This window comes from Ictalurus punctatus, unplaced genomic scaffold (genome assembly GCF_001660625.3).
Source record: "Ictalurus punctatus breed USDA103 unplaced genomic scaffold, Coco_2.0 Super-Scaffold_100, whole genome shotgun sequence".
Classification (NCBI taxonomy): domain Eukaryota; kingdom Metazoa; phylum Chordata; class Actinopteri; order Siluriformes; family Ictaluridae; genus Ictalurus; species Ictalurus punctatus.
Window position 1 is genome coordinate 1,299,685 of NW_026521086.1, and position 21,815 is coordinate 1,321,499.

General features: G+C 50.0%; 1 protein-coding gene and 17 non-coding genes across 25 annotated transcripts in view; 17 read left to right on the plus strand and 1 right to left on the minus strand.

Moving 5' to 3' along the window:
- LOC108262448 (TBC1 domain family member 10A) overlaps positions 1–21,815 on the minus strand; it is a 168,976-nt gene that overhangs the window by 99,106 nt on the left and 48,055 nt on the right. The window lies entirely within an intron of this gene.
- Positions 779–860, plus strand: trnal-uag (transfer RNA leucine (anticodon UAG)). Its single transcript has one exon. It is a non-coding gene; the product is annotated as a tRNA-Leu (tRNA).
- Positions 1,369–1,450, plus strand: trnas-gcu (transfer RNA serine (anticodon GCU)). The gene has a single exon. It is a non-coding gene; the product is annotated as a tRNA-Ser (tRNA).
- trnal-uag (transfer RNA leucine (anticodon UAG)) lies at positions 3,383–3,464 on the plus strand. The gene has a single exon. It is a non-coding gene; the product is annotated as a tRNA-Leu (tRNA).
- trnas-gcu (transfer RNA serine (anticodon GCU)) lies at positions 3,973–4,054 on the plus strand. The gene has a single exon. It is a non-coding gene; the product is annotated as a tRNA-Ser (tRNA).
- On the plus strand, positions 5,987–6,068 carry trnal-uag (transfer RNA leucine (anticodon UAG)). The gene has a single exon. It is a non-coding gene; the product is annotated as a tRNA-Leu (tRNA).
- Positions 6,577–6,658, plus strand: trnas-gcu (transfer RNA serine (anticodon GCU)). Its single transcript has one exon. It is a non-coding gene; the product is annotated as a tRNA-Ser (tRNA).
- On the plus strand, positions 8,590–8,671 carry trnal-uag (transfer RNA leucine (anticodon UAG)). Its single transcript has one exon. It is a non-coding gene; the product is annotated as a tRNA-Leu (tRNA).
- On the plus strand, positions 9,180–9,261 carry trnas-gcu (transfer RNA serine (anticodon GCU)). The gene has a single exon. It is a non-coding gene; the product is annotated as a tRNA-Ser (tRNA).
- On the plus strand, positions 11,194–11,275 carry trnal-uag (transfer RNA leucine (anticodon UAG)). The gene has a single exon. It is a non-coding gene; the product is annotated as a tRNA-Leu (tRNA).
- On the plus strand, positions 11,784–11,865 carry trnas-gcu (transfer RNA serine (anticodon GCU)). The gene has a single exon. It is a non-coding gene; the product is annotated as a tRNA-Ser (tRNA).
- Positions 13,797–13,878, plus strand: trnal-uag (transfer RNA leucine (anticodon UAG)). The gene has a single exon. It is a non-coding gene; the product is annotated as a tRNA-Leu (tRNA).
- trnas-gcu (transfer RNA serine (anticodon GCU)) lies at positions 14,387–14,468 on the plus strand. Its single transcript has one exon. It is a non-coding gene; the product is annotated as a tRNA-Ser (tRNA).
- On the plus strand, positions 16,400–16,481 carry trnal-uag (transfer RNA leucine (anticodon UAG)). The gene has a single exon. It is a non-coding gene; the product is annotated as a tRNA-Leu (tRNA).
- trnas-gcu (transfer RNA serine (anticodon GCU)) lies at positions 16,990–17,071 on the plus strand. The gene has a single exon. It is a non-coding gene; the product is annotated as a tRNA-Ser (tRNA).
- trnal-uag (transfer RNA leucine (anticodon UAG)) lies at positions 19,021–19,102 on the plus strand. The gene has a single exon. It is a non-coding gene; the product is annotated as a tRNA-Leu (tRNA).
- Positions 19,611–19,692, plus strand: trnas-gcu (transfer RNA serine (anticodon GCU)). Its single transcript has one exon. It is a non-coding gene; the product is annotated as a tRNA-Ser (tRNA).
- On the plus strand, positions 21,579–21,660 carry trnal-uag (transfer RNA leucine (anticodon UAG)). Its single transcript has one exon. It is a non-coding gene; the product is annotated as a tRNA-Leu (tRNA).

Below are 21,815 nucleotides of genomic sequence, written 5' to 3' on the forward strand. Positions count from 1 at the left end.
TCGTTCTACCAAAGGATGGTTAAAGAAGAATAAAGTCAATGTTTTGGAATGGCCAAGTCAAGGTCCTGACCTTGATCCAGTAGAAATGCTGCGGAAGGACCTGAAGCAAGCAGCTCAAGTGAGGAAACCCACCCACATCCTAGAGATGAAACTGGACTGTAATGAGGGATGGGCTAAAATTCCTCCAAGCTGACGTGCAGGACTGTTCAACAGTTACCGGAAACGTTTGTTTGCAGTGGTTGCTGCACACCGAGGTCACACCAGATACTGAAAGCAAAGGTTCGCATACTTTTGCCACTCACAGGTATGCAATACTGGATCATTTTCATCAATAAATAACTGACCATCTGTAATGTTTTTGTCTGGTTTCTGTAATTAGGTTCTCTTTATCTACTTTTGATACTTGTGTGAAGATCTTACAATGTTTTAGGTCCCGGTAATGAAGATGTATAGAAAGCTCTAAAGGGTTCACAAACTTTCAAGCACCACCGTAAGTGGGATGTAAGGTCATGGCAGAAGAGCTCTTCCGCAAACACAACTCCGATGTGACCGTGGAGCATGGCGTCTTAAGCCTAGACGAATCGCGTCCAAAAGACCAGGCCTTAGCTCTGTCTTCAGCTGGAAATGGTTAGATGTCTCCGCCAGAGCCGGTTAAGCGAAAGGCACTCGAGTCTCACAACAGCCCTTTTGTCGCGCCCATGCCAGATTTCTTGTTGTCCGGCGGAATGACCCGGTCACCTTCTTCCCACGGACGGGTTTACCACCACGCCGGCCTGCGGGTAGCGTGGCCGAGTGGTCCAAGGCGCTGGATTTAGGCTCCAGTCTCTTCGGGGGCGTGGGTTCAAATCCCACCGCTGCCACGGTCGTTAGCTCACGGTGGGTGATGTCTCGTCTCCAAAGGCTTTGCGCAGGTTTTTCTCCCACGCTTTCATGCTATACACCACGTAGCATGCTGCCTCACGAACGTCGCAACTCATGCCCCCCTTTTCCACAGTCGTTGTGTATATCCAGGTAAGGATAAAAGTTACATTTCCATCCATCCATCCATCTTCTATACCGCGTAATCCTACTCAGGGTCACGGGTAGAAGTTACATTTTCCAAAGAAATTTAACTCGCTGGGACGGGCAGTCCATAGGTAGTCGGTACCTAGCCGCCCAAGGATTGGATTGCATTGCGACGGCTCGACTATGGAGTTGTCCCGTTCTGTGAGACCTTTGGGCCGTCTCGCCGCATCGTCACCCTTCAGTTTATATGACGGCACAGCTCATACCCCAAGACCTGAATCAGATCTATTTGAGAAGCAGTCATCCAGCCGGCGAACATGAAACCCTCATTTGCATAGTTTCCGTTAAACGGGGCGGGCCTCGGACGAGGTGGCCGAGAGGTTAAGGCGATGGACTGCTAATCCGTTGTGCTCTGCACGCGTGGGTTCGAATCCCATCCTCGTCGCAAGCTTCTCACGTTGCCTCCTCTTTCCAGCAATGTCTGGCTTTGTTGCAGTCTGTCTCACACCTACAAGGCCTACAACCGGGAAGCTTTGTACAGGTCCCTGAGCTGGCACTAGAGAGGGTGGAGAAATGTGAAGAGCTAGCACTGTGGCTACGTGTTTCGCGACCGTGAGCTGTATTTCAATGCTTTTTGGCCACAGCTGCTGTAAGGCTCTTGCGTCTCTGGAGGTCCGTCAACGCAGAGCGCATTCCGCAGTCCAGACGACAGGGGCGAAGAACCTGCACCGAAACCTCTTTTTTGCTCCACACACCGGGATGTAATTTCATACGCGTGAGCTATGTCAGCAAGAGGTTAAGGTGATGAGCTGCCAGTCCGCTGTGCACAGCCCATGTGGGTTTGGACCCTATTTTTCTTGTAAAGACCTTGCTTAAGCGCATTCTGTAAAGGGAGCGTGCATGGTGCAGACACTGTTGGCGTCTGCATGAGCAGTTAGTCTGAAGTCACCAATCCACAGTCAGACAGATTGTGTACAAATGAAGGAAATTCACGAGCATGGTTACCCTCCCCAGGCGTGGTCAGCCAACAAAGATCACTCCAAGAGCAAGACATGTAATTGTCCACGAGGTCACAACGGATCCCAGGGTAACTTCTAAGCCACTAAAGGCCTCTCTCGCGTAGGCAAATGTCAATGTTCCTGAGTCCACCATAATGAGTACACTGAACAACAGTGGTGTGCATGGCAGGATGGCAAGGAGAAAGCCCCTGCTTTCCATAAAGAACATTGCTTCCTGCATGCAGTTTGCTAAAGATCACATGGACAAGACCCAAGGCTACTCGAAAAAAACGTTTTGTGGACAGGTGAGACCAAACTAGAACTTTTTGGTTTAAATGAGAAGGGTTATGTTTGGGGGAAGGAGAACACCGCATTCCAGCATAAGACCCGTATCCCATTTCTGAACAATGGTGGTGGTAGCGTTGCAGTTTGGGCCTGTGTCGCTGCATCTGGGCCAGGACGGCTTGCCATCATTGATGGAACAATGCATTCTGAATAATACCAGCAAATTCTAAAAGAAAATGTCAGCACATCTGTCCGTAAACTGGATCTCAAGGGGAAAGTGGGCCGCGCAGCAAGACAACAACCCTAAGCACACAAGTCGTTCTACCAAAGGATGGTTAAAGAAGAATAAAGTCAATGTTTTGGAATGGCCAAGTCAAGGTCCTGACCTTGATCCAGTAGAAATGCTGCGGAAGGACCTGAAGCAAGCAGCTCATGTGAGGAAACCCACCCACATCCTAGAGATGAAACTGGACTGTAATGAGGGATGGGCTAAAATTCCTCCAAGCTGACGTGCAGGACTGTTCAACAGTTACCGGAAACGTTTGTTTGCAGTGGTTGCTGCACACCGAGGTCACACCAGATACTGAAAGCAAAGGTTCGCATACTTTTGCCACTCACAGGTATGCAATACTGGATCATTTTCATCAATAAATAACTGACCATCTGTAATGTTTTTGTCTGGTTTCTGTAATTAGGTTCTCTTTATCTACTTTTGATACTTGTGTGAAGATCTTACGATGTTTTAGGTCCCGGTAATGAAGATGTATAGAAAGCTCTAAAGGGTTCACAAACTTTCAAGCACCACCGTAAGTGGGATGTAAGGTCATGGCAGAAGAGCTCTTCCGCAAACACAACTCCGATGTGACCGTGGAGCATGGCGTCTTAAGCCTAGACGAATCGCGTCCAAAAGACCAGGCCTTAGCTCTGTCTTCAGCTGGAAATGGTTAGATGTCTCCGCCAGAGCCGGTTAAGCGAAAGGCACTCGAGTCTCACAACAGCCCTTTTGTCGCGCCCATGCCAGATTTCTTGTTGTCCGGCGGAATGACCCGGTCACCTTCTTCCCACGGACGGGTTTACCACCACGCCGGCCTGCGGGTAGCGTGGCCGAGTGGTCCAAGGCGCTGGATTTAGGCTCCAGTCTCTTCGGGGGCGTGGGTTCAAATCCCACCGCTGCCACGGTCGTTAGCTCACGGTGGGTGATGTCTCGTCTCCAAAGGCTTTGCGCAGGTTTTTCTCCCACGCTTTCATGCTATACACCACGTAGCATGCTGCCTCACGAAGGTCGCAACTCATGCCCCCCTTTTCCACAGTCGTTGTGTATATCCAGGTAAGGATAAAAGTTACATTTCCATCCATCCATCCATCTTCTATACCGCGTAATCCTACTCAGGGTCACGGGTAGAAGTTACATTTTCCAAAGAAATTTAACTCGCTGGGACGGGCAGTCCATAGGTAGTCGGTACCTAGCCGCCCAAGGATTGGATTGCATTGCGACGGCTCGACTATGGAGTTGTCCCGTTCTGTGAGACCTTTGGGCCGTCTCGCCGCATCGTCACCCTTCAGTTTATATGACGGCACAGCTCATACCCCAAGACTTGAATCAGATCTATTTGAGAAGCAGTCATCCAGCCGGCGAACATGAAACCCTCATTTGCATAGTTTCCGTTAAACGGGGCGGGCCTCGGACGAGGTGGCCGAGAGGTTAAGGCGATGGACTGCTAATCCGTTGTGCTCTGCACGCGTGGGTTCGAATCCCATCCTCGTCGCAAGCTTCTCACGTTGCCTCCTCTTTCCAGCAATGTCTGGCTTTGTTGCAGTCTGTCTCACACCTACAAGGCCTACAACCGGGAAGCTTTGTACAGGTCCCTGAGCTGGCACTAGAGAGGGTGGAGAAATGTGAAGAGCTAGCACTGTGGCTACGTGTTTCGCGACCGTGAGCTGTATTTCAATGCTTTTTGGCCACAGCTGCTGTAAGGCTCTTGCGTCTCTGGAGGTCCGTCAACGCAGAGCGCATTCCGCAGTCCAGACGACAGGGGCGAAGAACCTGCACCGAAACCTCTTTTTTGCTCCACACACCGGGATGTAATTTCATACGCGTGAGCTATGTCAGCAAGAGGTTAAGGTGATGAGCTGCCAGTCCGCTGTGCACAGCCCATGTGGGTTTGGACCCTATTTTTCTTGTAAAGACCTTGCTTAAGCGCATTCTGTAAAGGGAGCGTGCATGGTGCAGACACTGTTGGCGTCTGCATGAGCAGTTAGTCTGAAGTCACCAATCCACAGTCAGACAGATTGTGTACAAATGAAGGAAATTCACGAGCATGGTTACCCTCCCCAGGCGTGGTCAGCCAACAAAGATCACTCCAAGAGCAAGACATGTAATTGTCCACGAGGTCACAACGGATCCCAGGGTAACTTCTAAGCCACTAAAGGCCTCTCTCGCGTAGGCAAATGTCAATGTTCCTGAGTCCACCATAATGAGTACACTGAACAACAGTGGTGTGCATGGCAGGATGGCAAGGAGAAAGCCCCTGCTTTCCATAAAGAACATTGCTTCCTGCATGCAGTTTGCTAAAGATCACATGGACAAGACCCAAGGCTACTCGAAAAAAACGTTTTGTGGACAGGTGAGACCAAACTAGAACTTTTTGGTTTAAATGAGAAGGGTTATGTTTGGGGGAAGGAGAACACCGCATTCCAGCATAAGACCCGTATACCATTTCTGAACAATGGTGGTGGTAGCGTTGCAGTTTGGGCCGGTTTCGCTGCATCTGGGCCAGGACGGCTTGCCATCATTGATGGAGCAATGCATTCTGAATCATACCAGCAAATTCTAAAAGAAAATGTCAGCACATCTGTCCGTAAACTGGATCTCAAGGGGAAAGTGGGCCGCGCAGCAAGACAACAACCCTAAGCACACAAGTCGTTCTACCAAAGGATGGTTAAAGAAGAATAAAGTCAAAGTTTTGGAATGGCCAAGTCAAGGTCCTGACCTTGATCCAGTAGAAATGCTGCGGAAGGACCTGAAGCAAGCAGCTCAAGTGAGGAAACCCACCCACATCCTAGAGATGAAACTGGACTGTAATGAGGGATGGGCTAAAATTCCTCCAAGCTGACGTGCAGGACTGTTCAATAGTTACCGGAAACGTTTGTTTGCAGTGGTTGCTGCACACCGAGGTCACACCAGATACTGAAAGCAAAGGTTCGCATACTTTTGCCACTCACAGGTATGCAATACTGGATCATTTTCATCAATAAATAACTGACCATCTGTAATGTTTTTGTCTGGTTTCTGTAATTAGGTTCTCTTTATCTACTTTTGATACTTGTGTGAAGATCTTACGATGTTTTAGGTCCCGGTAATGAAGATGTATAGAAAGCTCTAAAGGGTTCACAAACTTTCAAGCACCACCGTAAGTGGGATGTAAGGTCATGGCAGAAGAGCTCTTCCGCAAACACAACTCCGATGTGACCGTGGAGCATGGCGTCTTAAGCCTAGACGAATCGCGTCCAAAAGACCAGGCCTTAGCTCTGTCTTCAGCTGGAAATGGTTAGATGTCTCCGCCAGAGCCGGTTAAGCGAAAGGCACTCGAGTCTCACAACAGCCCTTTTGTCGCGCCCATGCCAGATTTCTTGTTGTCCGGCGGAATGACCCGGTCACCTTCTTCCCACGGACGGGTTTACCACCACGCCGGCCTGCGGGTAGCGTGGCCGAGTGGTCCAAGGCGCTGGATTTAGGCTCCAGTCTCTTCGGGGGCGTGGGTTCAAATCCCACCGCTGCCACGGTCGTTAGCTCACGGTGGGTGATGTCTCGTCTCCAAAGGCTTTGCGCAGGTTTTTCTCCCACGCTTTCATGCTATACACCACGTAGCATGCTGCCTCACGAACGTCGCAACTCATGCCCCCCTTTTCCACAGTCGTTGTGTATATCCAGGTAAGGATAAAAGTTGCATTTCCATCCATCCATCCATCTTCTATACCGCGTAATCCTACTCAGGGTCACGGGTAGAAGTTACATTTTCCAAAGAAATTTAACTCGCTGGGACGGGCAGTCCATAGGTAGTCGGTACCTAGCCGCCCAAGGATTGGATTGCATTGCGACGGCTCGACTATGGAGTTGTCCCGTTCTGTGAGACCTTTGGGCCGTCTCGCCGCATCGTCACCCTTCAGTTTATATGACGGCACAGCTCATACCCCAAGACTTGAATCAGATCTATTTGAGAAGCAGTCATCCAGCCGGCGAACATGAAACCCTCATTTGCATAGTTTCCGTTAAACGGGGCGGGCCTCGGACGAGGTGGCCGAGAGGTTAAGGCGATGGACTGCTAATCCGTTGTGCTCTGCACGCGTGGGTTCGAATCCCATCCTCGTCGCAAGCTTCTCACGTTGCCTCCTCTTTCCAGCAATGTCTGGCTTTGTTGCAGTCTGTCTCACACCTACAAGGCCTACAACCGGGAAGCTTTGTACAGGTCCCTGAGCTGGCACTAGAGAGGGTGGAGAAATGTGAAGAGCTAGCACTGTGGCTACGTGTTTCGCGACCGTGAGCTGTATTTCAATGCTTTTTGGCCACAGCTGCTGTAAGGCTCTTGCGTCTCTGGAGGTCCGTCAACGCAGAGCGCATTCCGCAGTCCAGACGACAGGGGCGAAGAACCTGCACCGAAACCTCTTTTTTGCTCCACACACCGGGATGTAATTTCATACGCGTGAGCTATGTCAGCAAGAGGTTAAGGTGATGAGCTGCCAGTCCGCTGTGCACAGCCCATGTGGGTTTGGACCCTATTTTTCTTGTAAAGACCTTGCTTAAGCGCATTCTGTAAAGGGAGCGTGCATGGTGCAGACACTGTTGGCGTCTGCATGAGCAGTTAGTCTGAAGTCACCAATCCACAGTCAGACAGATTGTGTACAAATGAAGGAAATTCACGAGCATGGTTACCCTCCCCAGGCGTGGTCAGCCAACAAAGATCACTCCAAGAGCAAGACATGTAATTGTCCACGAGGTCACAACGGATCCCAGGGTAACTTCTAAGCCACTAAAGGCCTCTCTCGCGTAGGCAAATGTCAATGTTCTTGAGTCCACCATAATGAGTACACTGAACAACAGTGGTGTGCATGGCAGGATGGCAAGGAGAAAGCCCCTGCTTTCCATAAAGAACATTGCTTCCTGCATGCAGTTTGCTAAAGATCACATGGACAAGACCCAAGGCTACTCGAAAAAACGTTTTGTGGACAGGTGAGACCAAACTAGAACTTTTTGGTTTAAATGAGAAGGGTTATTTTTGGGGGAAGGAGAACACCGCATTCCAGCATAAGACCCGTATCCCATTTCTGAACAATGGTGGTGGTAGCGTTGCAGTTTGGGCCGGTTTCGCTGCATCTGGGCCAGGACGGCTTGCCATCATTGATGGAGCAATGCATTCTGAATCATACCAGCAAATTCTAAAAGAAAATGTCAGCACATCTGTCCGTAAACTGGATCTCAAGGGGAAAGTGGGCCGCGCAGCAAGACAACAACCCTAAGCACACAAGTCGTTCTACCAAAGGATGGTTAAAGAAGAATAAAGTCAATGTTTTGGAATGGCCAAGTCAAGGTCCTGACCTTGATCCAGTAGAAATGCTGCGGAAGGACCTGAAGCAAGCAGCTCAAGTGAGGAAACCCACCCACATCCTAGAGATGAAACTGGACTGTAATGAGGGATGGGCTAAAATTCCTCCAAGCTGACGTGCAGGACTGTTCAACAGTTACCGGAAACGTTTGTTTGCAGTGGTTGCTGCACACCGAGGTCACACCAGATACTGAAAGCAAAGGTTCGCATACTTTTGCCACTCACAGGTATGCAATACTGGATCATTTTCATCAATAAATAACTGACCATCTGTAATGTTTTTGTCTGGTTTCTGTAATTAGGTTCTCTTTATCTACTTTTGATACTTGTGTGAAGATCTTACGATGTTTTAGGTCCCGGTAATGAAGATGTATAGAAAGCTCTAAAGGGTTCACAAACTTTCAAGCACCACCGTAAGTGGGATGTAAGGTCATGGCAGAAGAGCTCTTCCGCAAACACAACTCCGATGTGACCGTGGAGCATGGCGTCTTAAGCCTAGACGAATCGCGTCCAAAAGACCAGGCCTTAGCTCTGTCTTCAGCTGGAAATGGTTAGATGTCTCCGCCAGAGCCGGTTAAGCGAAAGGCACTCGAGTCTCACAACAGCCCTTTTGTCGCGCCCATGCCAGATTTCTTGTTGTCCGGCGGAATGACCCGGTCACCTTCTTCCCACGGACGGGTTTACCACCACGCCGGCCTGCGGGTAGCGTGGCCGAGTGGTCCAAGGCGCTGGATTTAGGCTCCAGTCTCTTCGGGGGCGTGGGTTCAAATCCCACCGCTGCCACGGTCGTTAGCTCACGGTGGGTGATGTCTCGTCTCCAAAGGCTTTGCGCAGGTTTTTCTCCCACGCTTTCATGCTATACACCACGTAGCATGCTGCCTCACGAAGGTCGCAACTCATGCCCCCCTTTTCCACAGTCGTTGTGTATATCCAGGTAAGGATAAAAGTTACATTTCCATCCATCCATCCATCTTCTATACCGCGTAATCCTACTCAGGGTCACGGGTAGAAGTTACATTTTCCAAAGAAATTTAACTCGCTGGGACGGGCAGTCCATAGGTAGTCGGTACCTAGCCGCCCAAGGATTGGATTGCATTGCGACGGCTCGACTATGGAGTTGTCCCGTTCTGTGAGACCTTTGGGCCGTCTCGCCGCATCGTCACCCTTCAGTTTATATGACGGCACAGCTCATACCCCAAGACTTGAATCAGATCTATTTGAGAAGCAGTCATCCAGCCGGCGAACATGAAACCCTCATTTGCATAGTTTCCGTTAAACGGGGCGGGCCTCGGACGAGGTGGCCGAGAGGTTAAGGCGATGGACTGCTAATCCGTTGTGCTCTGCACGCGTGGGTTCGAATCCCATCCTCGTCGCAAGCTTCTCACGTTGCCTCCTCTTTCCAGCAATGTCTGGCTTTGTTGCAGTCTGTCTCACACCTACAAGGCCTACAACCGGGAAGCTTTGTACAGGTCCCTGAGCTGGCACTAGAGAGGGTGGAGAAATGTGAAGAGCTAGCACTGTGGCTACGTGTTTCGCGACCGTGAGCTGTATTTCAATGCTTTTTGGCCACAGCTGCTGTAAGGCTCTTGCGTCTCTGGAGGTCCGTCAACGCAGAGCGCATTCCGCAGTCCAGACGACAGGGGCGAAGAACCTGCACCGAAACCTCTTTTTTGCTCCACACACCGGGATGTAATTTCATACGCGTGAGCTATGTCAGCAAGAGGTTAAGGTGATGAGCTGCCAGTCCGCTGTGCACAGCCCATGTGGGTTTGGACCCTATTTTTCTTGTAAAGACCTTGCTTAAGCGCATTCTGTAAAGGGAGCGTGCATGGTGCAGACACTGTTGGCGTCTGCATGAGCAGTTAGTCTGAAGTCACCAATCCACAGTCAGACAGATTGTGTACAAATGAAGGAAATTCACGAGCATGGTTACCCTCCCCAGGCGTGGTCAGCCAACAAAGATCACTCCAAGAGCAAGACATGTAATTGTCCACGAGGTCACAACGGATCCCAGGGTAACTTCTAAGCCACTAAAGGCCTCTCTCGCGTAGGCAAATGTCAATGTTCCTGAGTCCACCATAATGAGTACACTGAACAACAGTGGTGTGCATGGCAGGATGGCAAGGAGAAAGCCCCTGCTTTCCATAAAGAACATTGCTTCCTGCATGCAGTTTGCTAAAGATCACATGGACAAGACCCAAGGCTACTCGAAAAAAACGTTTTGTGGACAGGTGAGACCAAACTAGAACTTTTTGGTTTAAATGAGAAGGGTTATGTTTGGGGGAAGGAGAACACCGCATTCCAGCATAAGACCCGTATACCATTTCTGAACAATGGTGGTGGTAGCGTTGCAGTTTGGGCCGGTTTCGCTGCATCTGGGCCAGGACGGCTTGCCATCATTGATGGAGCAATGCATTCTGAATCATACCAGCAAATTCTAAAAGAAAATGTCAGCACATCTGTCCGTAAACTGGATCTCAAGGGGAAAGTGGGCCGCGCAGCAAGACAACAACCCTAAGCACACAAGTCGTTCTACCAAAGGATGGTTAAAGAAGAATAAAGTCAAAGTTTTGGAATGGCCAAGTCAAGGTCCTGACCTTGATCCAGTAGAAATGCTGCGGAAGGACCTGAAGCAAGCAGCTCAAGTGAGGAAACCCACCCACATCCTAGAGATGAAACTGGACTGTAATGAGGGATGGGCTAAAATTCCTCCAAGCTGACGTGCAGGACTGTTCAATAGTTACCGGAAACGTTTGTTTGCAGTGGTTGCTGCACACCGAGGTCACACCAGATACTGAAAGCAAAGGTTCGCATACTTTTGCCACTCACAGGTATGCAATACTGGATCATTTTCATCAATAAATAACTGACCATCTGTAATGTTTTTGTCTGGTTTCTGTAATTAGGTTCTCTTTATCTACTTTTGATACTTGTGTGAAGATCTTACGATGTTTTAGGTCCCGGTAATGAAGATGTATAGAAAGCTCTAAAGGGTTCACAAACTTTCAAGCACCACCGTAAGTGGGATGTAAGGTCATGGCAGAAGAGCTCTTCCGCAAACACAACTCCGATGTGACCGTGGAGCATGGCGTCTTAAGCCTAGACGAATCGCGTCCAAAAGACCAGGCCTTAGCTCTGTCTTCAGCTGGAAATGGTTAGATGTCTCCGCCAGAGCCGGTTAAGCGAAAGGCACTCGAGTCTCACAACAGCCCTTTTGTCGCGCCCATGCCAGATTTCTTGTTGTCCGGCGGAATGACCCGGTCACCTTCTTCCCACGGACGGGTTTACCACCACGCCGGCCTGCGGGTAGCGTGGCCGAGTGGTCCAAGGCGCTGGATTTAGGCTCCAGTCTCTTCGGGGGCGTGGGTTCAAATCCCACCGCTGCCACGGTCGTTAGCTCACGGTGGGTGATGTCTCGTCTCCAAAGGCTTTGCGCAGGTTTTTCTCCCACGCTTTCATGCTATACACCACGTAGCATGCTGCCTCACGAACGTCGCAACTCATGCCCCCCTTTTCCACAGTCGTTGTGTATATCCAGGTAAGGATAAAAGTTGCATTTCCATCCATCCATCCATCTTCTATACCGCGTAATCCTACTCAGGGTCACGGGTAGAAGTTACATTTTCCAAAGAAATTTAACTCGCTGGGACGGGCAGTCCATAGGTAGTCGGTACCTAGCCGCCCAAGGATTGGATTGCATTGCGACGGCTCGACTATGGAGTTGTCCCGTTCTGTGAGACCTTTGGGCCGTCTCGCCGCATCGTCACCCTTCAGTTTATATGACGGCACAGCTCATACCCCAAGACTTGAATCAGATCTATTTGAGAAGCAGTCATCCAGCCGGCGAACATGAAACCCTCATTTGCATAGTTTCCGTTAAACGGGGCGGGCCTCGGACGAGGTGGCCGAGAGGTTAAGGCGATGGACTGCTAATCCGTTGTGCTCTGCACGCGTGGGTTCGAATCCCATCCTCGTCGCAAGCTTCTCACGTTGCCTCCTCTTTCCAGCAATGTCTGGCTTTGTTGCAGTCTGTCTCACACCTACAAGGCCTACAACCGGGAAGCTTTGTACAGGTCCCTGAGCTGGCACTAGAGAGGGTGGAGAAATGTGAAGAGCTAGCACTGTGGCTACGTGTTTCGCGACCGTGAGCTGTATTTCAATGCTTTTTGGCCACAGCTGCTGTAAGGCTCTTGCGTCTCTGGAGGTCCGTCAACGCAGAGCGCATTCCGCAGTCCAGACGACAGGGGCGAAGAACCTGCACCGAAACCTCTTTTTTGCTCCACACACCGGGATGTAATTTCATACGCGTGAGCTATGTCAGCAAGAGGTTAAGGTGATGAGCTGCCAGTCCGCTGTGCACAGCCCATGTGGGTTTGGACCCTATTTTTCTTGTAAAGACCTTGCTTAAGCGCATTCTGTAAAGGGAGCGTGCATGGTGCAGACACTGTTGGCGTCTGCATGAGCAGTTAGTCTGAAGTCACCAATCCACAGTCAGACAGATTGTGTACAAATGAAGGAAATTCACGAGCATGGTTACCCTCCCCAGGCGTGGTCAGCCAACAAAGATCACTCCAAGAGCAAGACATGTAATTGTCCACGAGGTCACAACGGATCCCAGGGTAACTTCTAAGCCACTAAAGGCCTCTCTCGCGTAGGCAAATGTCAATGTTCCTGAGTCCACCATAATGAGTACACTGAACAACAGTGGTGTGCATGGCAGGATGGCAAGGAGAAAGCCCCTGCTTTCCATAAAGAACATTGCTTCCTGCATGCAGTTTGCTAAAGATCACATGGACAAGACCCAAGGCTACTCGAAAAAACGTTTTGTGGACAGGTGAGACCAAACTAGAACTTTTTGGTTTAAATGAGAAGGGTTATTTTTGGGGGAAGGAGAACACCGCATTCCAGCATAAGACCCGTATCCCATTTCTGAACAATGGTGGTGGTAGCGTTGCAGTTTGGGCCGGTTTCGCTGCATCTGGGCCAGGACGGCTTGCCATCATTGATGGAGCAATGCATTCTGAATCATACCAGCAAATTCTAAAAGAAAATGTCAGCACATCTGTCCGTAAACTGGATCTCAAGGGGAAAGTGGGCCGCGCAGCAAGACAACAACCCTAAGCACACAAGTCGTTCTACCAAAGGATGGTTAAAGAAGAATAAAGTCAATGTTTTGGAATGGCCAAGTCAAGGTCCTGACCTTGATCCAGTAGAAATGCTGCGGAAGGACCTGAAGCAAGCAGCTCAAGTGAGGAAACCCACCCACATCCTAGAGATGAAACTGGACTGTAATGAGGGATGGGCTAAAATTCCTCCAAGCTGACGTGCAGGACTGTTCAACAGTTACCGGAAACGTTTGTTTGCAGTGGTTGCTGCACACCGAGGTCACACCAGATACTGAAAGCAAAGGTTCGCATACTTTTGCCACTCACAGGTATGCAATACTGGATCATTTTCATCAATAAATAACTGACCATCTGTAATGTTTTTGTCTGGTTTCTGTAATTAGGTTCTCTTTATCTACTTTTGATACTTGTGTGAAGATCTTACGATGTTTTAGGTCCCGGTAATGAAGATGTATAGAAAGCTCTAAAGGGTTCACAAACTTTCAAGCACCACCGTAAGTGGGATGTAAGGTCATGGCAGAAGAGCTCTTCCGCAAACACAACTCCGATGTGACCGTGGAGCATGGCGTCTTAAGCCTAGACGAATCGCGTCCAAAAGACCAGGCCTTAGCTCTGTCTTCAGCTGGAAATGGTTAGATGTCTCCGCCAGAGCCGGTTAAGCGAAAGGCACTCGAGTCTCACAACAGCCCTTTTGTCGCGCCCATGCCAGATTTCTTGTTGTCCGGCGGAATGACCCGGTCACCTTCTTCCCACGGACGGGTTTACCACCACGCCGGCCTGCGGGTAGCGTGGCCGAGTGGTCCAAGGCGCTGGATTTAGGCTCCAGTCTCTTCGGGGGCGTGGGTTCAAATCCCACCGCTGCCACGGTCGTTAGCTCACAGTGGGTGATGTCTCGTCTCCAAAGGCTTTGCGCAGGTTTTTCTCCCACGCTTTCATGCTATACACCACGTAGCATGCTGCCTCACGAACGTCGCAACTCATGCCCCCCTTTTCCACAGTCGTTGTGTATATCCAGGTAAGGATAAAAGTTGCATTTCCATCCATCCATCCATCTTCTATACCGCGTAATCCTACTCAGGGTCACGGGTAGAAGTTACATTTTCCAAAGAAATTTAACTCGCTGGGACGGGCAGTCCATAGGTAGTCGGTACCTAGCCGCCCAAGGATTGGATTGCATTGCGACGGCTCGACTATGGAGTTGTCCCGTTCTGTGAGACCTTTGGGCCGTCTCGCCGCATCGTCAACCTTCAGTTTATATGACGGCACAGCTCATACCCCAAGACTTGAATCAGATCTATTTGAGAAGCAGTCATCCAGCCGGCGAACATGAAACCCTCATTTGCATAGTTTCCGTTAAACGGGGCGGGCCTCGGACGAGGTGGCCGAGAGGTTAAGGCGATGGACTGCTAATCCGTTGTGCTCTGCACGCGTGGGTTCGAATCCCATCCTCGTCGCAAGCTTCTCACGTTGCCTCCTCTTTCCAGCAATGTCTGGCTTTGTTGCAGTCTGTCTCACACCTACAAGGCCTACAACCGGGAAGCTTTGTACAGGTCCCTGAGCTGGCACTAGAGAGGGTGGAGAAATGTGAAGAGCTAGCACTGTGGCTACGTGTTTCGCGACCGTGAGCTGTATTTCAATGCTTTTTGGCCACAGCTGCTGTAAGGCTCTTGCGTCTCTGGAGGTCCGTCAACGCAGAGCGCATTCCGCAGTCCAGACGACAGGGGCGAAGAACCTGCACCGAAACCTCTTTTTTGCTCCACACACCGGGATGTAATTTCATACGCGTGAGCTATGTCAGCAAGAGGTTAAGGTGATGAGCTGCCAGTCCGCTGTGCACAGCCCATGTGGGTTTGGACCCTATTTTTCTTGTAAAGACCTTGCTTAAGCGCATTCTGTAAAGGGAGCGTGCATGGTGCAGACACTGTTGGCGTCTGCATGAGCAGTTAGTCTGAAGTCACCAATCCACAGTCAGACAGATTGTGTACAAATGAAGGAAATTCACGAGCATGGTTACCCTCCCCAGGCGTGGTCAGCCAACAAAGATCACTCCAAGAGCAAGACATGTAATTGTCCACGAGGTCACAACGGATCCCAGGGTAACTTCTAAGCCACTAAAGGCCTCTCTCGCGTAGGCAAATGTCAATGTTCCTGAGTCCACCATAATGAGTACACTGAACAACAGTGGTGTGCATGGCAGGATGGCAAGGAGAAAGCCCCTGCTTTCCATAAAGAACATTGCTTCCTGCATGCAGTTTGCTAAAGATCACATGGACAAGACCCAAGGCTACTCGAAAAAACGTTTTGTGGACAGGTGAGACCAAACTAGAACTTTTTGGTTTAAATGAGAAGGGTTATTTTTGGGGGAAGGAGAACACCGCATTCCAGCATAAGACCCGTATCCCATTTCTGAACAATGGTGGTGGTAGCGTTGCAGTTTGGGCCGGTTTCGCTGCATCTGGGCCAGGACGGCTTGCCATCATTGATGGAGCAATGCATTCTGAATCATACCAGCAAATTCTAAAAGAAAATGTCAGCACATCTGTCCGTAAACTGGATCTCAAGGGGAAAGTGGGCCGCGCAGCAAGACAACAACCCTAAGCACACAAGTCGTTCTACCAAAGGATGGTTAAAGAAGAATAAAGTCAATGTTTTGGAATGGCCAAGTCAAGGTCCTGACCTTGATCCAGTAGAAATGCTGCGGAAGGACCTGAAGCAAGCAGCTCAAGTGAGGAAACCCACCCACATCCTAGAGATGAAACTGGACTGTAATGAGGGATGGGCTAAAATTCCTCCAAGCTGACGTGCAGGACTGTTCAACAGTTACCGGAAACGTTTGTTTGCAGTGGTTGCTGCACACCGAGGTCACACCAGATACTGAAAGCAAAGGTTCGCATACTTTTGCCACTCACAGGTATGCAATACTGGATCATTTTCATCAATAAATAACTGACCATCTGTAATGTTTTTGTCTGGTTTCTGTAATTAGGTTCTCTTTATCTACTTTTGATACTTGTGTGAAGATCTTACGATGTTTTAGGTCCCGGTAATGAAGATGTATAGAAAGCTCTAAAGGGTTCACAAACTTTCAAGCACCACCGTAAGTGGGATGTAAGGTCATGGCAGAAGAGCTCTTCCGCAAACACAACTCCGATGTGACCGTGGAGCATGGCGTCTTAAGCCTAGACGAATCGCGTCCAAAAGACCAGGCCTTAGCTCTGTCTTCAGCTGGAAATGGTTAGATGTCTCCGCCAGAGCCGGTTAAGCGAAAGGCACTCGAGTCTCACAACAGCCCTTTTGTCGCGCCCATGCCAGATTTCTTGTTGTCCGGCGGAATGACCCGGTCACCTTCTTCCCACGGACGGGTTTACCACCACGCCGGCCTGCGGGTAGCGTGGCCGAGTGGTCCAAGGCGCTGGATTTAGGCTCCAGTCTCTTCGGGGGCGTGGGTTCAAATCCCACCGCTGCCACGGTCGTTAGCTCACGGTGGGTGATGTCTCGTCTCCAAAGGCTTTGCGCAGGTTTTTCTCCCACGCTTTCATGCTATACACCACGTAGCATGCTGCCTCACGAACGTCGCAACTCATGCCCCCCTTTTCCACAGTCGTTGTGTATATCCAGGTAAGGATAAAAGTTGCATTTCCATCCATCCATCCATCTTCTATACCGCGTAATCCTACTCAGGGTCACGGGTAGAAGTTACATTTTCCAAAGAAATTTAACTCGCTGGGACGGGCAGTCCATAGGTAGTCGGTACCTAGCCGCCCAAGGATTGGATTGCATTGCGACGGCTCGACTATGGAGTTGTCCCGTTCTGTGAGACCTTTGGGCCGTCTCGCCGCATCGTCAACCTTCAGTTTATATGACGGCACAGCTCATACCCCAAGACTTGAATCAGATCTATTTGAGAAGCAGTCATCCAGCCGGCGAACATGAAACCCTCATTTGCATAGTTTCCGTTAAACGGGGCGGGCCTCGGACGAGGTGGCCGAGAGGTTAAGGCGATGGACTGCTAATCCGTTGTGCTCTGCACGCGTGGGTTCGAATCCCATCCTCGTCGCAAGCTTCTCACGTTGCCTCCTCTTTCCAGCAATGTCTGGCTTTGTTGCAGTCTGTCTCACACCTACAAGGCCTACAACCGGGAAGCTTTGTACGGGTCCCTGAGCTGGCACTAGAGAGGGTGGAGAAATGTGAAGAGCTAGCACTGTGGCTACGTGTTTCGCGACCGTGAGCTGTATTTCAATGCTTTTTGGCCACAGCTGCTGTAAGGCTCTTGCGTCTCTGGAGGTCCGTCAACGCAGAGCGCATTCCGCAGTCCAGACGACAGGGGCGAAGAACCTGCACCGAAACCTCTTTTTTGCTCCACACACCGGGATGTAATTTCATACGCGTGAGCTATGTCAGCAAGAGGTTAAGGTGATGAGCTGCCAGTCCGCTGTGCACAGCCCATGTGGGTTTGGACCCTATTTTTCTTGTAAAGACCTTGCTTAAGCGCATTCTGTAAAGGGAGCGTGCATGGTGCAGACACTGTTGGCGTCTGCATGAGCAGTTAGTCTGAAGTCACCAATCCACAGTCAGACAGATTGTGTACAAATGAAGGAAATTCACGAGCATGGTTACCCTCCCCAGGCGTGGTCAGCCAACAAAGATCACTCCAAGAGCAAGACATGTAATTGTCCACGAGGTCACAACGGATCCCAGGGTAACTTCTAAGCCACTAAAGGCCTCTCTCGCGTAGGCAAATGTCAATGTTCCTGAGTCCACCATAATGAGTACACTGAACAACAGTGGTGTGCATGGCAGGATGGCAAGGAGAAAGCCCCTGCTTTCCATAAAGAACATTGCTTCCTGCATGCAGTTTGCTAAAGATCACATGGACAAGACCCAAGGCTACTCGAAAAAACGTTTTGTGGACAGGTGAGACCAAACTAGAACTTTTTGGTTTAAATGAGAAGGGTTATTTTTGGGGGAAGGAGAACACCGCATTCCAGCATAAGACCCGTATCCCATTTCTGAACAATGGTGGTGGTAGCGTTGCAGTTTGGGCCGGTTTCGCTGCATCTGGGCCAGGACGGCTTGCCATCATTGATGGAGCAATGCATTCTGAATCATACCAGCAAATTCTAAAAGAAAATGTCAGCACATCTGTCCGTAAACTGGATCTCAAGGGGAAAGTGGGCCGCGCAGCAAGACAACAACCCTAAGCACACAAGTCGTTCTACCAAAGGATGGTTAAAGAAGAATAAAGTCAATGTTTTGGAATGGCCAAGTCAAGGTCCTGACCTTGATCCAGTAGAAATGCTGCGGAAGGACCTGAAGCAAGCAGCTCAAGTGAGGAAACCCACCCACATCCTAGAGATGAAACTGGACTGTAATGAGGGATGGGCTAAAATTCCTCCAAGCTGACGTGCAGGACTGTTCAACAGTTACCGGAAACGTTTGTTTGCAGTGGTTGCTGCACACCGAGGTCACACCAGATACTGAAAGCAAAGGTTCGCATACTTTTGCCACTCACAGGTATGCAATACTGGATCATTTTCATCAATAAATAACTGACCATCTGTAATGTTTTTGTCTGGTTTCTGTAATTAGGTTCTCTTTATCTACTTTTGATACTTGTGTGAAGATCTTACGATGTTTTAGGTCCCGGTAATGAAGATGTATAGAAAGCTCTAAAGGGTTCACAAACTTTCAAGCACCACCGTAAGTGGGATGTAAGGTCATGGCAGAAGAGCTCTTCCGCAAACACAACTCCGATGTGACCGTGGAGCATGGCGTCTTAAGCCTAGACGAATCGCGTCCAAAAGACCAGGCCTTAGCTCTGTCTTCAGCTGGAAATGGTTAGATGTCTCCGCCAGAGCCGGTTAAGCGAAAGGCACTCGAGTCTCACAACAGCCCTTTTGTCGCGCCCATGCCAGATTTCTTGTTGTCCGGCGGAATGACCCGGTCACCTTCTTCCCACGGACGGGTTTACTCCCACGGACGGGTTTACCACCACGCCGGCCTGCGGGTAGCGTGGCCGAGTGGTCCAAGGCGCTGGATTTAGGCTCCAGTCTCTTCGGGGGTGTGGGTTCAAATCCCACCGCTGCCACGGTCGTTAGCTCACGGTGGGTGATGTCTCGTCTCCAAAGGCTTTGCGCAGGTTTTTCTCCCACGCTTTCATGCTATACACCACGTAGCATGCTGCCTCACGAACGTCGCAACTCATGCCCCCCTTTTCCACAGTCGTTGTGTATATCCAGGTAAGGATAAAAGTTACATTTCCATCCATCCATCCATCTTCTATACCGCGTAATCCTACTCAGGGTCACGGGTAGAAGTTACATTTTCCAAAGAAATTTAACTCGCTGGGACGGGCAGTCCATAGGTAGTCGGTACCTAGCCGCCCAAGGATTGGATTGCATTGCGACGGCTCGACTATGGAGTTGTCCCGTTCTGTGAGACCTTTGGGCCGTCTCGCCGCATCGTCACCCTTCAGTTTATATGACGGCACAGCTCATACCCCAAGACTTGAATCAGATCTATTTGAGAAGCAGTCATCCAGCCGGCGAACATGAAACCCTCATTTGCATAGTTTCCGTTAAACGGGGCGGGCCTCGGACGAGGTGGCCGAGAGGTTAAGGCGATGGACTGCTAATCCGTTGTGCTCTGCACGCGTGGGTTCGAATCCCATCCTCGTCGCAAGCTTCTCACGTTGCCTCCTCTTTCCAGCAATGTCTGGCTTTGTTGCAGTCTGTCTCACACCTACAAGGCCTACACCCGGGAAGCTTTGTACAGGTCCCTGAGCTGGCACTAGAGAGGGTGGAGAAATGTGAAGAGCTAGCACTGTGGCTACGTGTTTCGCGACCGTGAGCTGTATTTCAATGCTTTTTGGCCACAGCTGCTGTAAGGCTCTTGCGTCTCTGGAGGTCCGTCAACGCAGAGCGCATTCCGCAGTCCAGACGACAGGGGCGAAGAACCTGCACCGAAACCTCTTTTTTGCTCCACACACCGGGATGTAATTTCATACGCGTGAGCTATGTCAGCAAGAGGTTAAGGTGATGAGCTGCCAGTCCGCTGTGCACAGCCCATTTGGGTTTGGACCCTATTTTTCTTGTAAAGACCTTGCTTAAGCGCATTCTGTAAAGGGAGCGTGCATGGTGCAGACACTGTTGGAGTCTGCATGAGCAGTTAGTCTGAAGTCACCAATCCACAGTCAGACAGATTGTGTACAAATGAAGGAAATTCACGAGCATGGTTACCCTCCCCAGGCGTGGTCAGCCAACAAAGATCACTCCAAGAGCAAGACATGTAATTGTCCACGAGGTCACAACGGATCCCAGGGTAACTTCTAAGCCACTAAAGGCCTCTCTCGCGTAGGCAAATGTCAATGTTCCTGAGTCCACCATAATGAGTACACTGAACAACAGTGGTGTGCATGGCAGGATGGCAAGGAGAAAGCCCCTGCTTTCCATAAAGAACATTGCTTCCTGCATGCAGTTTGCTAAAGATCACATGGACAAGACCCAAGGCTACTCGAAAAAACGTTTTGTGGACAGGTGAGACCAAACTAGAACTTTTTGGTTTAAATGAGAAGGGTTATGTTTGGGGGAAGGAGAACACCGCATTCCAGCATAAGACCCGTATCCCATTTCTGAAAAATGGTGGTGGTAGCGTTGCAGTTTGGGCCTGTTTGCATTCTGAATCATACCAGCAAATTCTAAAAGAAAATGTCAGCACATCTGTCCGTAAACTGGATCTCAAGGGGAAAGTGGGCCGCGCAGCAAGACAACAACCCTAAGCACACAAGTCGTTCTACCAAAGGATGGTTAAAGAAGAATAAAGTCAATGTTTTGGAATGGCCAAGTCAAGGTCCTGACCTTGATCCAGTAGAAATGCTGCGGAAGGACCTGAAGCAAGCAGCTCAAGTGAGGAAACCCACCCACATCCTAGAGATGAAACTGGACTGTAATGAGGGATGGGCTAAAATTCCTCCAAGCTGACGTGCAGGACTGTTCAACAGTTACCGGAAACGTTTGTTTGCAGTGGTTGCTGCACACCGAGGTCACACCAGATACTGAAAGCAAAGGTTCGCATACTTTTGCCACTCACAGGTATGCAATACTGGATCATTTTCATCAATAAATAACTGACCATCTGTAATGTTTTTGTCTGGTTTCTGTAATTAGGTTCTCTTTATCTACTTTTGATACTTGTGTGAAGATCTTACGATGTTTTAGGTCCCGGTAATGAAGATGTATAGAAAGCTCTAAAGGGTTCACAAACTTTCAAGCACCACCGTAAGTGGGATGTAAGGTCATGGCAGAAGAGCTCTTCCGCAAACACAACTCCGATGTGACCGTGGAGCATGGCGTCTTAAGCCTAGACGAATCGCGTCCAAAAGACCAGGCCTTAGCTCTGTCTTCAGCTGGAAATGGTTAGATGTCTCCGCCAGAGCCGGTTAAGCGAAAGGCACTCGAGTCTCACAACAGCCCTTTTGTCGCGCCCATGCCAGATTTCTTGTTGTCCGGCGGAATGACCCGGTCACCTTCTTCCCACGGACGGGTTTACCACCACGCCGGCCTGCGGGTAGCGTGGCCGAGTGGTCCAAGGCGCTGGATTTAGGCTCCAGTCTCTTCGGGGGCGTGGGTTCAAATCCCACCGCTGCCACGGTCGTTAGCTCACGGTGGGTGATGTCTCGTCTCCAAAGGCTTTGCGCAGGTTTTTCTCCCACGCTTTCATGCTATACACCACGTAGCATGCTGCCTCACGAACGTCGCAACTCATGCCCCCCTTTTCCACAGTCGTTGTGTATATCCAGGTAA